Source organism: Bison bison, unplaced genomic scaffold, assembly GCF_000754665.1.
Source record: "Bison bison bison isolate TAMUID 2011002044 unplaced genomic scaffold, Bison_UMD1.0 scf7180017864487, whole genome shotgun sequence".
Taxonomy (NCBI): domain Eukaryota; kingdom Metazoa; phylum Chordata; class Mammalia; order Artiodactyla; family Bovidae; genus Bison; species Bison bison.
Window position 1 is genome coordinate 9,357,056 of NW_011495047.1, and position 13,689 is coordinate 9,370,744.

Here is a 13,689-nt window from a genome sequence, read left to right on the forward strand (position 1 = left end):
CAGACACTGAGCCTCGGGAGATGCAGCGGCCCAGCCAGGGTGACACAGCAGACGGAGGCGGAGGCAGGAGTGGAAGTCTGGTCTCACTGTGCCGTCCCGGCGCCCACCACGTGTCCTTTTGTGTGTACCTGCCTGTACAGCTCTCTGCCCATGGACACGTACATGCCTGTACATGCACGTGTGTTTATCACACACAGGTCACATGTAACCTCCATGCATCCAAATACCGCTACCAAGGCACTGTGTGGGTATTCACCCAGACACACAGGCGTGTGGATGTACTTAGCACACACACACACACACACACACACACAGTTACACACATGTGCGTATGTGCTTGGATCATATACTGTTCACACTCCACAGACCTGTAGGCTGCCAGTCATAAAGCCACTCCAGGTTCTGGCACCTCACTTTCTAATGAAGGGGAAATAAGTCCTACTTCCCTCCAGAATAGTTAGCTCTTGTCAAGGCGTAATGACAGCTACACAAAGGTGTGTGACGTGTGCTCCTACAACCCCCCTGCAGAAATACACACTGGGTGCACACACAGACATTGTACACAGGCACACACATTCTGCACACACAGACATTGTACATAGGCACACACGTTCTGAACATACGGTATCTGAGTTCTTCGACCTTTAGACACACCTCTGTGCAGACGTGATCCACGGGCAGTGACCACACAGGCACAGCCCGGGGGTAGGCCACAGGTGCGCAACAGTGAAATTGGAACCCCACAAAGCCTGTGGTTTCGTGTCGTGTATATCCTAGCCCCCCACACCCCACCCTGGGCGAATGGCTATCAACCTGTCCATGGTAGAGGGTGAATGCGTGGACTGTGGACTTTGACTGCTGGGGCTCTTGGTCTGGATCCATCACTTTCCTTGCTGTGTGACATTGGGTAAGTTACTTAACCTCTCTGTGTCTTGTTTTCCGCCTCTGTAAAATGGGATAGGGGTGTTGTGAGGGCTAAATGAGTTAACAGATGTAAAGCTCTTAGTGCCTGGAACATGGAAGCCCCCACATTTATTGGGGTGTGAAGGAAATGGTAACCCACTCCAGTGTTCTTGCCTGGAGAATCCCAGGGACGGCAGAGCCTGGTGGGCTGCCGTCTATGGGGTCACACAGAGTCGGACACGACTGAAGCGACTTAGCAGCAGCAGCAGCAGTAACAAAGGATGCATGTCAGGATGTGAGAGGTACTGAGGGGTGGGCAGTGGAAGGCAGAAGACAGAGATCCCCCTTAAGCCTGAAGTGGTCAGGGAGGGCTTTCTAGAGGAATAGAGCTTTGAGCTGGCCCTTGAGAAGAACTGTAGCCACCGTTCATTGAGCACCTGCTCTGTGCTGGGTTCCGCACTAAACCCTTGGTGTGAATTAACCCCTTGAGTCTTCAGTGACCCCCAGGAGGTGGGTACGGTCATGTCCACATTATGAATGAGGAGAAAAGGGCCCAGAGAGACTAAGTAACTTGTCCAAAGTCAGGAAGGGGTGAGGCAAGAGGAGAGGAGGGCCTGGGAATTCCAGGTGGGGAGCAGCATGTGTCAGAAATAGAGCAACAGATGGGAAAACACCCTAGGGGCTTTCCTTGATACATTGTAACAGTTTCCAGATAATGAGGGAGGGGAGAAGCATCTGGAGGGGGTTTCTGACCCAATTGCTGCGTTTCTTGCAGGGACACCAGGGACCTGGTGGGGGTGGGGTGACTGGCACTGCCCAAAGATGCTGGAGCATCTTCACCTTTTCCTCCTCTCCCCACCAAGGACCAGATAGGGAAGGGGCGGGTCATCCTGAGAATCCCCTCCCTAGAAAGCAGGCCTGGCTCCCTGGAAAGGGACCAGAGGGGAGACCGAGGAGGGCAAGAAGGCGCAGGAGGAGGCCGTGAGGGGCAGTGAGCAAATCTCTACCCCTGGTCCTAAAGCCAGCATGGCCGCACCCCAGGGGCTGGTTCCCTTGGACTCCTCCATAAAGAATAAATGCTCACCAGGGGGACTTCCCTGGCTGTCCAGTGGTTAAATTTGTCTTCCAATGCAGGGGCTGCGGTTCGATCCCTGGCAGGGGAGCTAAGATCCTGCATGTCTTGCAGACAAAAACAAAACAACGCCCCTCCAAAAAAAAGAGAAACAATATTTTAACAAATTCAATAAGGACTTAAAAAATGGTCCACGTTAAAAAAAAAAGATATTTAAAAAAGTTAAAAAGAAATAAAGTATGCTGTATAAAAAAAAGGGAGGGGGTGCTTTCCAGGTGACGCTAGTGGAAAAGAACTCGCCTGCCAATGCAGGAGACACAAGAGACATGGGTTTGAGCCCTGGTTCGGGAAGATCCCCTGGAGTAGGAAGTAGCAACCACTCCAGTATTCTTGCCTGCAAAATTCCATGGACAGAGGAGCCTAGAGGGCTGCAGTCCATGGAGCTGCAAAGAGTCAGACACAATTGAGCACATACATTAAAAGAAAAATGTTCCCCAAGGCCCCCAAGTTTCTCCCCAGATAGGCCACAACATCCCTTTTGGCCTCACGTCTATAAAAGCGTCCCAGGGCCTGGCAGGCTGGTCCACTCATCATCCTTGAAGAGACCAGAGATGTATTTTTCAGTGTTTGCACAAGCTCTTGCCATATGCGGTACCTTTTTTGATACCCAGCCAACGCAGGTGCTCCGTCCTCCACAAAGATCTCAGTGCAGGTACTTTGGGGCCTGCCCAGCCTGGCTCTGTGTCTCAAGTCCCTAAGCCAATGGCAGAACATGAATAAGGGGATACGTATGCCTCATCCAGTAGAGCAGCTCTCTGGATAGTTGAACTAAGCCCCTGACGCTCTGCAGGGCCCCCCTCTCCCCTGATCCCAGTCCCCTCAGCCACCTGCACCCTGCCCTCCGATGCCTGCCCCCAGCAGCCTTTACTCCAGACACCGTGTTGCTCTCACCCCTTTCCCTAAATCCCAGCGAGCCCAGCCACACTCCCTACATGTACCCCTGGCCCTCCACATCACGTATGAGCCTTCCTGCATTGTGCCCCCTTGCCAACGCTGGGAAGGAGCATGGCAGTGGCCCCTCAACTGTGGGTTAGCATCTCAACTCCTCCCCTTTCCAGTGGTAAGAATTTGAGGAAGCCCTCCACCTATATCGTTTTTTCCCTTGTGTCAGAGGAGAGGATGGTCACAGTCCAACCCCCTAGTTTGGGGATTCCCTGGGGTGGGTGAGCACTGTCTCCCGCCCACTGGTGTGGACAGAGCCTGGCCCATGCAGGCACAGGAAGGTGTGTACCTTGTGGGACCATGTCTTCTATTGTCCAAGTCAGCACCGTTTAAGAGTGAGAGGTGGGGGACTTCCCTGGTGGCCCCGTGGTTAAGAATTTGCCTACCAATGCAGGGGACACAGGTTTGATCCCTGATATGGGAAGATCCCACATGCCAGCGCACCACAACTGGAGAAAGCCCACATGCAGCGATGAAGACCCAGTGCAACCCCAAACAAACAAATTAAAAAAAAAAAGAGTGGAAGGGGGTCCTGTGAATAATGACATCAGTGCAATCGGAGAAAAGTAGGCCTGTCTTGGGAGAAGCAGGATGTGTGGTCACTGGATCTGCAGGCCATGTTGGTCCCCTTCCTGCCCACACCTCTGGTGGGATGCGCCAGGGGTCTGTGCACCCATCAGCCCGCAGGCCTGACCACCTCTGCCCCTCCCCTGCCCAGCCCCTGCCAGGGGAGACATATAGAGAGGGTCCCAGGTCGGGGCAGACTCTCAGGAGGGAGAGGTGACTTCCGAGCTACTGGGAGTGGTTTCTGAGGCTCGACAGTGGAGAGGAAATCTGAGAGGTGGGAAGGAGGGGTAGTGGACCCCAAATCCCAAGATGCTTTCCTGGAGGTACCACCAACCTCTATTATGGAAGGTAGTGACTATAACCCTTATAAAGCACTGGCTTTGCAAGGCAGACACTCTTCTGGGCACTTTTCATGCACTAGCTCTCCTAATCCTCTAGGAAGCCTTGGGGGTTGGGGTGGTACTATTATCCCTGTTTTATGGAGGAGAAAGCTGAGACACAGAGCGGTCCAGGGAAACTCACCCAAGGCCACACATCTTAGGAAGAGCTGGGATCTGAACCCAGGCGGCCCCTCCCTGTCCTCCGAGGCCCTGCTCCTGGCTTATAGAGAAGTTAAGCTGTGTCGCTGGAGGCAAATGGCTCCTGGGGGGGTGGGGGGCAAGTCCCCTTCCTTCCAGATTCTGATTCTGCATGTCGTGAAATCTGAAAATTCTGCAGGAGGCAGCTGGACTAGTAGAAAGAAGCTTGGCTCTGGAGGTAGACCCGGGTTTGACTCTGGTTCTGTCACTTACTTGCTGTGTGAACCCCCGGTACGTTTCTCACTCTCATGGTGCCTCAGCCTCTCCGTCTGGAAAGTTCCTGTCCTGTTTGGTGTCAGAGACTGGCCCCCTGTCCTCTTGTCCTTCAACCTGGGCCTGCCCTGGGCTCCCTTCACGCCAAGAAGGCTGAAATTCAGGCATCCGGAACCCACAGTTTTATCCTGATTCAGGCCAGGGGTTTGAAAGCGGAAGGCTACAGGCTCCTGAATCTGAGATACTCAAAATGATAAAAGTTGTTATATTTAGATTATTATCATGAGAGGGCACGTGACTTCAGGCCAGGGCAGCATGAACTCATCCAGCTGCACCCCTTGCCTTCCCCGCCACCATCAGGATGGGCACAGAGGCTGGGCTGGGCTGGGGTCGAGGGGCACCAACTACTATGAGCCCGTCAGGTGCCTTAGCTGGTAGGTTCTAGAAAAGGGAAGGGGGAGAGGGAGACTGCTTCCTAATGAACAATTAGTGTCTGCTGAGTGGCTAATCGTGTGGTTCCGTGTAATTAAGAAGCTAATTAGTGCTGTGTCAATTAAGGTTTAATTAGTCCCTTCTTCAGAGAAGCCGGTAAGACCCTCATGCTGGAAGCTTCTGGAATGGAAAGTGGGAGTAGGGGTCGGGGAATGAATGCAAGGCGAGACCTCGGGTTGAGCCCCTCTTCCTCTTGTTCTTCCTCAAGTTCTGGGATCAGTGATTTTATCGACCCCTGGCCCCACCTTCGCTGGCTGTGGTCATGGAGATTTGGGGGCTCCATGAGGCTCCCCCATCACCAGCGTTTGTTCCCCCTGGTGAGTGATGATGTCCCTGCACAGCTCCTTAAGGCATGGGACCCCATTCTTCACACCTGCTAAAGCCAGTAACGTTAACTGCTCTCCCTTGAGAAAGGTGAAGAAACTGGGACCCAGAGAGGTGAAGAAACTTGCTCAAGGTCACACAGTCAATTAAGTGGAGGATCTGGGATTGAACCCCAGGACTGTCAGGCTCTTTTCTTCTTGCTTTTTTCTCCCCTGCCCTCTTCCTGAACATCCCACCTTCCTCTGTTTCTCAGCCAGGACCTTGGCCTGGTGGCCGGGTGCAGAGCAACCCTGGGTGTCCTCCTGCAGGCAGGCAGAGGCTGTAGGTAGAGCCTGGTGGCGGGGCCCCAGCTGCTTGGCTGTCCACTAGGGATGGACTTGAGACCACAGTTGTCTTTGGAGCATCACATTGAGCGAGTCTTCTTACCCTCAGCTCCCAGCCAGCTGTTTCCCTGAGTCTCCCTCATCCCCTGCCACCCCATCCCACTCTCTTCCAAAGGGGTACCACTCCTAAGGTTCAGTTCAGTTCAGTTCAGTCCCTCAGTCGTGTCCGACTCTGCGACCCCGTGAATTGCAGCATGCCAGTCCTCCCTGTCCATCACCAACTCCTGGAGTTCATTCAAACTCACATCCATCGAGTTGGGGTAGGGCAGCCTTATTTTCTGTTGGGGTCCAGAGCTGACCGCAGCTTCAGGCAGAAACCGCTTTCCTTATAGCACACAGCACACCCCTGCCCTGTTTAAGAATTTGATCAGCTTTATTGAGGTAAATTTACAAACTATAAAGTTCATTCATTTTAAACGTACAATGCAATGGCTTTTAGTACAGACGATCAGAGTTGTCTGATCATCACTGTAATGTAATTTCAGAATATTTATATCTCCCCAAAACAGAGCCCGGAGAAGGCGATGGCACCCCACTCCAGTACTCTTGCCTGGAAAATCCCATGGGCGGAGGAGCCTGGTAGGCTGCAGCCCATGGGGTCGGGAAGAGTAGGACACGACTGAGTGACTTCACTTTCACTTTTCAATTTCATGCATTGGAGAAGGCAATGACAACCCACTCCAGTGTTCTTGCCTGGAGAATCCCAGGGACGGGGGAGCCTGGTGGGCTGCCGTCTATAGGGTCTCACAAAGTCGGACACAACTGAAGTGACTTAGCAGCAGCAGCACCAGCAAAACAGAGCCCTGTACCCATTAGTGGTCACCCCCTAATCCACCCTCCACCCCAAGTCCAGCCCTAGGCAACCACTAATCTGCTTTCTGTCTCTCCAGATATGCCAACTTGAACATTTCATATAAATGAGGCCAGACAAGACATGGTCTTCGACTGGCTTCTCTTATATAGCGTAATATTTCCCCTTCTCTTGTTAATACTATTTTAAATAATACTGTGATAGACATCGTGAAGCACAAGATCTTCATGTTTATGCTGAATAATTTCTTTAGGGTAAATTACTAAAAGGAAAATTGCTAGGACACAATTTGAGGCACTTAGTCTGACCGACCCCCCACTCCCTCTTGCCTCCACTGTCTGATCGCAGTTGTTGGGGTCATTCCTGCCTGGGACAGGCGCCTTCCTCTCGTGTCTGTGCCATCCCCCTGCCCCACCTCAGGCCTCCCCCTCATCTTTCTCCTTTTGGTTCCCTCGTGAGCATTGACTCTGGACTCAACTTCTGGGAACGTCATTGCTGGATCGTTTCCCAAGGCTTGTGGGATGAAGCCCACACTCCCTCGTAGTCTTTCAAGGTTTCTTGCAACCCCAACTGCCTTCCTCTCTCCCTCTCTCACTTCCTTCCTTCTTGCAAACTTCCAATAATTCAGCCAGATCAAACTCCGCACCTGCGTGCTGCTTCTGTCAGCTTTTCCTCTTAACTCCAAATCCCCCCAAACTAAACACTAGGTGCTCCATGAAGCTTTATCTGATCCCTCAACCTGAAGTGATGTCTCCAAGTGCAGAGCCACGCAGGACTCGGGAGCCTGGCTGACGTCACTCACCTCCAGCCAGGCTTCCTCTGCAGAATGTGGGTGGGGTGGTGTTTCTAGGCTACGGCCAGGCAAGTGAGGTGGTGCAATGAGCCCTCTCCGCTGTGCTCAGATGGTGATGCTCAGCACTATCACTCTGGGGCCCAGAGTCCTCATTTCATTTCAACCACCTTTTCTGTGTCTTCTCTGGAAAGCCAGGCCCTGGGCTAGATCTGGAGATGGGGAGATAATTAAAACAAACCCGTGCCTGCAGGGAGTCTATAGTTTAGTGGGAAAAGAAACACGTGAACAGAACAAGGTGGTGAGGGCACGGCTGGGAGCACAGGGCAGGGCTCTGGTACGACCTCCTGAGCTGGCACTAGTGGCCGTGGTAGGTGGGAGCTTCTGCCTCCCCCACCCGTCTCCCAACCCCCAACAGCAAGAGCAGACATAAGTCCCAATGGGGGAGGTGAGGACGAGAGATCTGGCTCGGGGAGGGGAGGAAATGAAACAGAGCAGAGATAATTGTTCCCAATTGACAACTTTTTCTAATTAGGGACCACTTATGTCCTCAGGTACCTAACTGGGGTCCTGGTAGATTCTCTAATTTGCTAGGTAATTACTGGCCAGTAATTCTACCAGGATGAAATTTGGAGAAGAAATATGTTATCACAACATTTTGGTTTTCTTTGTCCTGGCGGTTTTGCCAGAAAACAAGCTGGTTGATCCGTGCTCTCTCTTCTGCCTCTAACCCCGCATCCCCCCTTGTCCCCTGGAGGCCTGGTCCTCCGCATGCCTCCCATTGGTCTGTGTCCCCTTCCTGCTGCCTGAGCTCCAGGAGCTGGCAACTGAGTTGAAAAGCATCAGCCAACACCACAAAATATGGGGTCATGTGTATTGTTGCCTTTGCCTCAAACCAGCTTTTGGTGACAATGAATTACTGTATGTCAGGAACTAGGAAGAGGACGCTTTTGAAATTTGAATTGCCTTGACATCTTTGTTGAAAATAAATTGATCATATATGCATGTGTCTATTTCCGGACTTTCTGTTCTATTCCATTGATTTATTTGTCCATCTGTCAGTTCCATCAATTTGTCCTGTTTCCTGTAGATTTGTAAAATCAAGAGCATAAGTTCTTCAAATTCTTGCTCTTTTAAAAAAGTTGTTTTGACCATCCTATGCCATTTGTCTCTTTTATGGATTTGAGAATCAACTTGTCAATTTCCACTTAAAAGCTTACTGGAGGGACTTCCCTGGTGCTCCAGTGGTTAAGAATCTGCCTTGCCACGCAGGAGATGTGTGTTCCATCCCTGGTTGGGGAACTACGATCCCACAGGCTGTAGAGCAACTAAGCCTGACACACCCCAACTGGAGAGTCCATGTACCACAGTGAAGGCTCCTATGTGATGCCAGCAAGACCTGATGCAGCCAAATAAATAAATGTTTTTTAAAATCTACTGTAATTTTGATTGAGATTGCACTGAATCTATAGATCAGTTGGTGGGGAAAATGGTATTTTAACAATATTGAGTTTTCTGATCCATGTACATAATCTATCTTTCCATTCCATTTCTCTCAACAATGTATTTTAATTCTTCAGTGTAAAGTCTTATACATTTTTGGTCAGATTTATCACTAAGTGTTTCATAGTTTTCAATGCTTCCTTCATGGCCCAGCCACCCACCCCTGGTCCAGCCAGGCATGATCAAGTTCAGGGCTGCCACACACTGTTGGGCTTCAAGGGGCACCATTCACAGAAGTCAGTGTGAACAGTGGCCTCTGGAGTCTTTCAATGAGAAGCACTTCTCTGACCAGTGGGCTTCACTCAATATACCAGCAAGATGCATGCCAGATTTTAATAGAAAGAACCACTTAAGGTGGGGGGCTCTCTCCTTGGGGAAGTGTGGGTGTGTCTTAAGCATTTGTTTTTCTTTTGTCTTCCCAGCAACCTTTTTCCTCCTTCTAAAACAATGTCTCTGCTTTGGGGAACTGCTCCTCTTCCCCTCCATTTGGTTCTGATGAGGCTCTTAATTACCAAAGCCCCCGCCCCAACAGGAGTAAATAGATGATCCAGACCACCAATTTAGTGCAGTCACAGTTCAAGTGGCTGCAAAGAGTTGGACACGATGGAGCAACTAGCACTTTCACTTCTCATAGTCATGTTAGCTTGATTGGGTCAAAGATTCAAATGCTCCTGGCAGCAGCGATCCATCCAGAGCATGGCCACGGGATCCTAGAGAGCCATCCTGAGTCCTCTCCGAGGGTGAGAGTCCTTTCCCCACTGGGGTTGTTGGCGTCTCTGGCTTCGATCTGCCCTGCTCGCTCCCCTTCCACCAGAATGGAGATGTATCTGCAACGGGAGACTCTAAGGCCAACACACAGGGAGTTGCAGAGCTGAGACAGAAAGAACGAGAGAGAGAATCCTGGAGACACTGGGTCCCCAGCTCCCATGGATGGCTGAAGATCTTTCTTTAATTTTTCAAATACCAAAGTGTTCCTTCCAGCTATGAGAGCCAATAAATTCCTTTTTTTGTTTAAGTTGGTTTGCATAAGATTTCTGTCACCAGCATGGTAGACACAGAGCTCTCTGGATTCCTCTCCCGGAAAGTGAGACTTTGGGGGCAAACTCTTCATTCCTCTTGCAGAGCAACTAATGTCACGAAAAGCGAAGTAAATCAGCCAATATGTTTTCTTGTTCCTTTTCAGTTTTATCAAGAAATCATTGACATACATCACTGTATAAGTTTAACAAGTACGGCATGATGGTTTGATTTATATATATTATGAAATGATGATCATAATAGGTTCAGTTAGCATCCATCGGTGTATCTTATTTACTGAATCTCATACAGATACAGTAAACAGAGAAGGAAGAAACAATGGGAAAGGGTAACTGACTTCCAATACTGTAGATTGATTCTGATATCTTTGTATTTTATGTGAAAAGAATCCAGAGTCTCTTCTTTTGTGTCTGGCTTGCTTCTCACTGTTGGGTTGGTTCATTCTCACTGTTGTATAGAATTACACTGAGTGACTACACTGCAATCTCTTTCTCCATTCCACCATGAATGCGCAAGTGAGTTCCCACTTGGCGGCCATTATGAATATAGTGTTTCCGCAGACACTCTAGTCCTTGGGATTTCTCTGGTGTTCCAGTGGCTAAGACTCTGTGTTTCCAGTAAAGGGGGCCTGGGTTTGATCCCTGGTCGTTGAACTAGACCCCACATACTGCAACTAAGAGGTCACATTCCTCAACTAAAAGATCCTGCATGCCACAACTAAGACCCGATGCAGCCAAATAATCAAGTAAATCTTTTTAAAACGACTTAAATCTAAAACAAATGAACAAAGCACAAAAAGCCCACATTCTGGTCCTTGCCTTTGGGAGGATGTGTGTACCTAGATATGTTTCATATACAACCAGAAGGGAATTTCTGGGCTGTATGGTTGACATAGGGCTTCGCTGCTGGCTCAGTGGTAAAGAATCTGCCTGCCAATGCAGGAGACGTGGGTTTGATCCCTGGGTCAGAAAGATCCCCTGGAGAAGAAATTGGCAGTCTACTCCAGTATTCTTGTCTGGGAAATCCCATGGACAGAGGAGCCTGGCAGGCTACAGTCCATGAAATCACAAAAGAGTCAGACATGACTTAGCAACAAAACAACAATGGTTGACAGATGGCCATTTTGCCAAAGCAGAGGCGCTGATTTATACTCCCAGTGGTGGTGCACAAGGGCTCTAGGTTCTGAAACGTGAAGTAGGCAGTCTCTACCTACAGCAAAATGGGGGGTGTGGGGAGCTGGTGCCTGGATGGAAAAAGCTGGACTTCTCCATCTCAAGAGTGGGTGGTGGTGGGAAGGCAGGGGCAGTGACACCCAGGACGGGGGATGGAGGAGAAGTAATAGCCTGTAGCCACAGGAAGAGTTAGAAGGCCATCTCTTGCTCTCCTCCCGAGCTAAGCAGGTAGAGGAGACTGGGGTGACGCCAACAGCACTCGGCCTGAAACTCGCCTTCTCTCTCTGTGAATTGTCCTCACGTTCCTTTGGGCTGATGTAGAAATTGCTCTGCGCCTGTGATCAGCCCCTGGTGACAGAGTTGCACCCCTGGAGAGTAGGGGGAAGACTGCGGCAGACCCTGTGGTGGCCTCCCCAGCAGCGGGTCCCTTCTCCTTGCCCAGCAGTGGACCAGGTGAGCCCGTCCGCCGGTCCCTGCACACCCACTGACCAGGTGGGCCCGTTCACCAGTCCCTGCACGCCCACTGACGGTGATGGGACTGCCTGTCCCCTCAGCCTTTACCAGTGAAGGGCTCTCTGGCTAACCCTGCCTCTTAGCATCTCCACCCCTTTGCCCGAGGGTTTCCTCCAGCAGCCCAAGCAGGCAGTAAGCTCCAGAAAACTGATGCTCTTTTGGGAACAGCCTTCAACCAGTGTTGGTGGGTTTGGTGTATAAATACTTCAGCTCCCTCAGAGGCAGGATTGAGCACCAGCGACATGCGGTGGTAACCGACTTGATAACACACCCTTTATTGGCTGCTTCCCCTCCCAGTCTCACTCCTCTTCTCCTGATGGTTCCTGGAATCCCCTCCTGAACAAACCTACTTGCGCTCGAAGCTTTGTCTAGGGCTTCTTTCTGGAGAAGTCAACCTTAGACCACTTGTAACCCAATCTGGACAAAGATGTAAGTAAGCCTGTCGCAAGTTTCTGGAAATGCTTTCGCCCCTCTCCTGAAAGGTTTCCAGGGAGAAGGTGTCTCTCCCGCTCTCTGCTTCTTTTTGTTCTGTGTGGATACTGTGTGAGCTTGCTGCCTGGGGCTGCAGTAGCCACGTTGTGATGAGGAGGGGAGCCCTGGACTGCACGCTGAGGATAACAGAGCCAAAGGATGGGAGCCAGGCTCCTTAAGAGCACCTCCGAGTCTCCAGATCAACTCGGGATGACTGACCTCTTCACCTCTGTTAAGGAGACAGGGCATGTCCTTACAGATGAAGCCATCTTTCGCTGGCTTTTCTGTTGCTTGCAACCGAGCTCATTGATTACTGACACAGGCCTTGAGCTGGAGGCGTTGCCGTTGGACTGGACACTCCAGCTACTGGCTTGAAGCTCCTGGTCAGTGGCACCAGAGAAGAGCTAAAAGACAGGCTTGGGGTGGAGTGGGGCGGAGGAGGGCTTGAACTCCACAGGTGGCTGAGGACCTGGAGCTGAGCACCAGGGGTCCCAGAAGCAAGAGGACACATGGGGCAGCAGGTAGCTGGGGTCCCAAGGACAGGGGGCCGGGACGGCAAGAACCTATCAATCTGCCCAGGGTGAGCGTTGTTATTGTTATTATTATGAAGCATCTCAAGGCTCACACTCATCCTGGCCTGGCCAGGCCCCATTAATGGCCCCATAAATCCCAGCCATAAAGAGTAATGGGGGGAGACAAATGAGATAATTAGGAATAAATCTCACCGAGGTCTCTATTCAGCAGCATCCCTGGAACGGGCCAATCTTCCAAGCCATTAGCTAGGCCCCTAATTAATGCTGCTGCCGGACGGTGTGGTGGCTCCGGGCGTGGGAGGGACCCGGGACCCGGGAGGGGCACCGTTGCACACACAGCCCTGGCGGGCGACCTTGGGCGCAGCTGAGGGACGTGCCTGCAGCCTGCCTGCCTCTGTCTCCAGGGCCTTGGGGACGCTTTGTCTGCACTTTCCCCTCTGCCTTGCTGTCTCTTCCCCTCCTTTTCAGCATCTTACTCCATCTCTGGTTTGTCTAGCTTCACTCTCTGCTTCGCTCCTATCAGATAGTCGCTGGCTGCTGAGCCAGTGTGATTTAGCAGGAATTGTGGGGGCCACCTGTAACCATCCTCCTCCATCTGTCCTTCCTTCTATGGGGACCCCTCAACAACCCCTCCCCCAGGGCAGTCCTGGGAACAGGGAGGACCCCTCTCCCCCATACCGCCACTGCAATGCAGCCTGCGGGGCGGCTCTCTCTCCTGCCCAGGGCAGGCATCTGCCTCTGGGTCTTACCTCTGCTGCTGGAGCCTGAGACAGCCTCTCTCTCCTCCCAGGCTTCAGATATTTGAAGGCTTTTGTCCTTTTTCTTGTTTTTTTTTTTGGTCAAGCCTTGTATCTTAGTCCTCAGACCCGGGATCGAACTTGGACTCTCCCGACAGTGAAAGCTTGGAGTCCTAACCACTGGACCGCCAAGGAATTCCCTGAAGGCCTTTGTCCTTGGCTTTCCTTCTGCAGCCAGATGCCCTGTGCAGCTCAAGGTTTCCAGCCCGGCGTCCCCCACCCAGGTGCTTCCTCTAGACCCACCTACAGTGACTTTCGTTGTTTTAATCTGCCAGCCTGTCTCCCCCTTTTGCAGTCATAGCACTCCCATTTCTTTGGGAGATGTGCTCACCTGGTCCTGGAGGGGCAGCCAGGTAACCCATCAGAGGCCTGGCTCTTTGGGGCCCTCTGTCCCCTGACGTGGTGGGCTTATCGCCTTCCCTGGGCCCCCCGAGAAAGGCCTGAGAGACACAGAACATAAACACACCTCTCTTTCCCACCTCTGAGCCCTGCTACCTGTCTGCCTCCTGAGGGAGCCAGACTGTCAC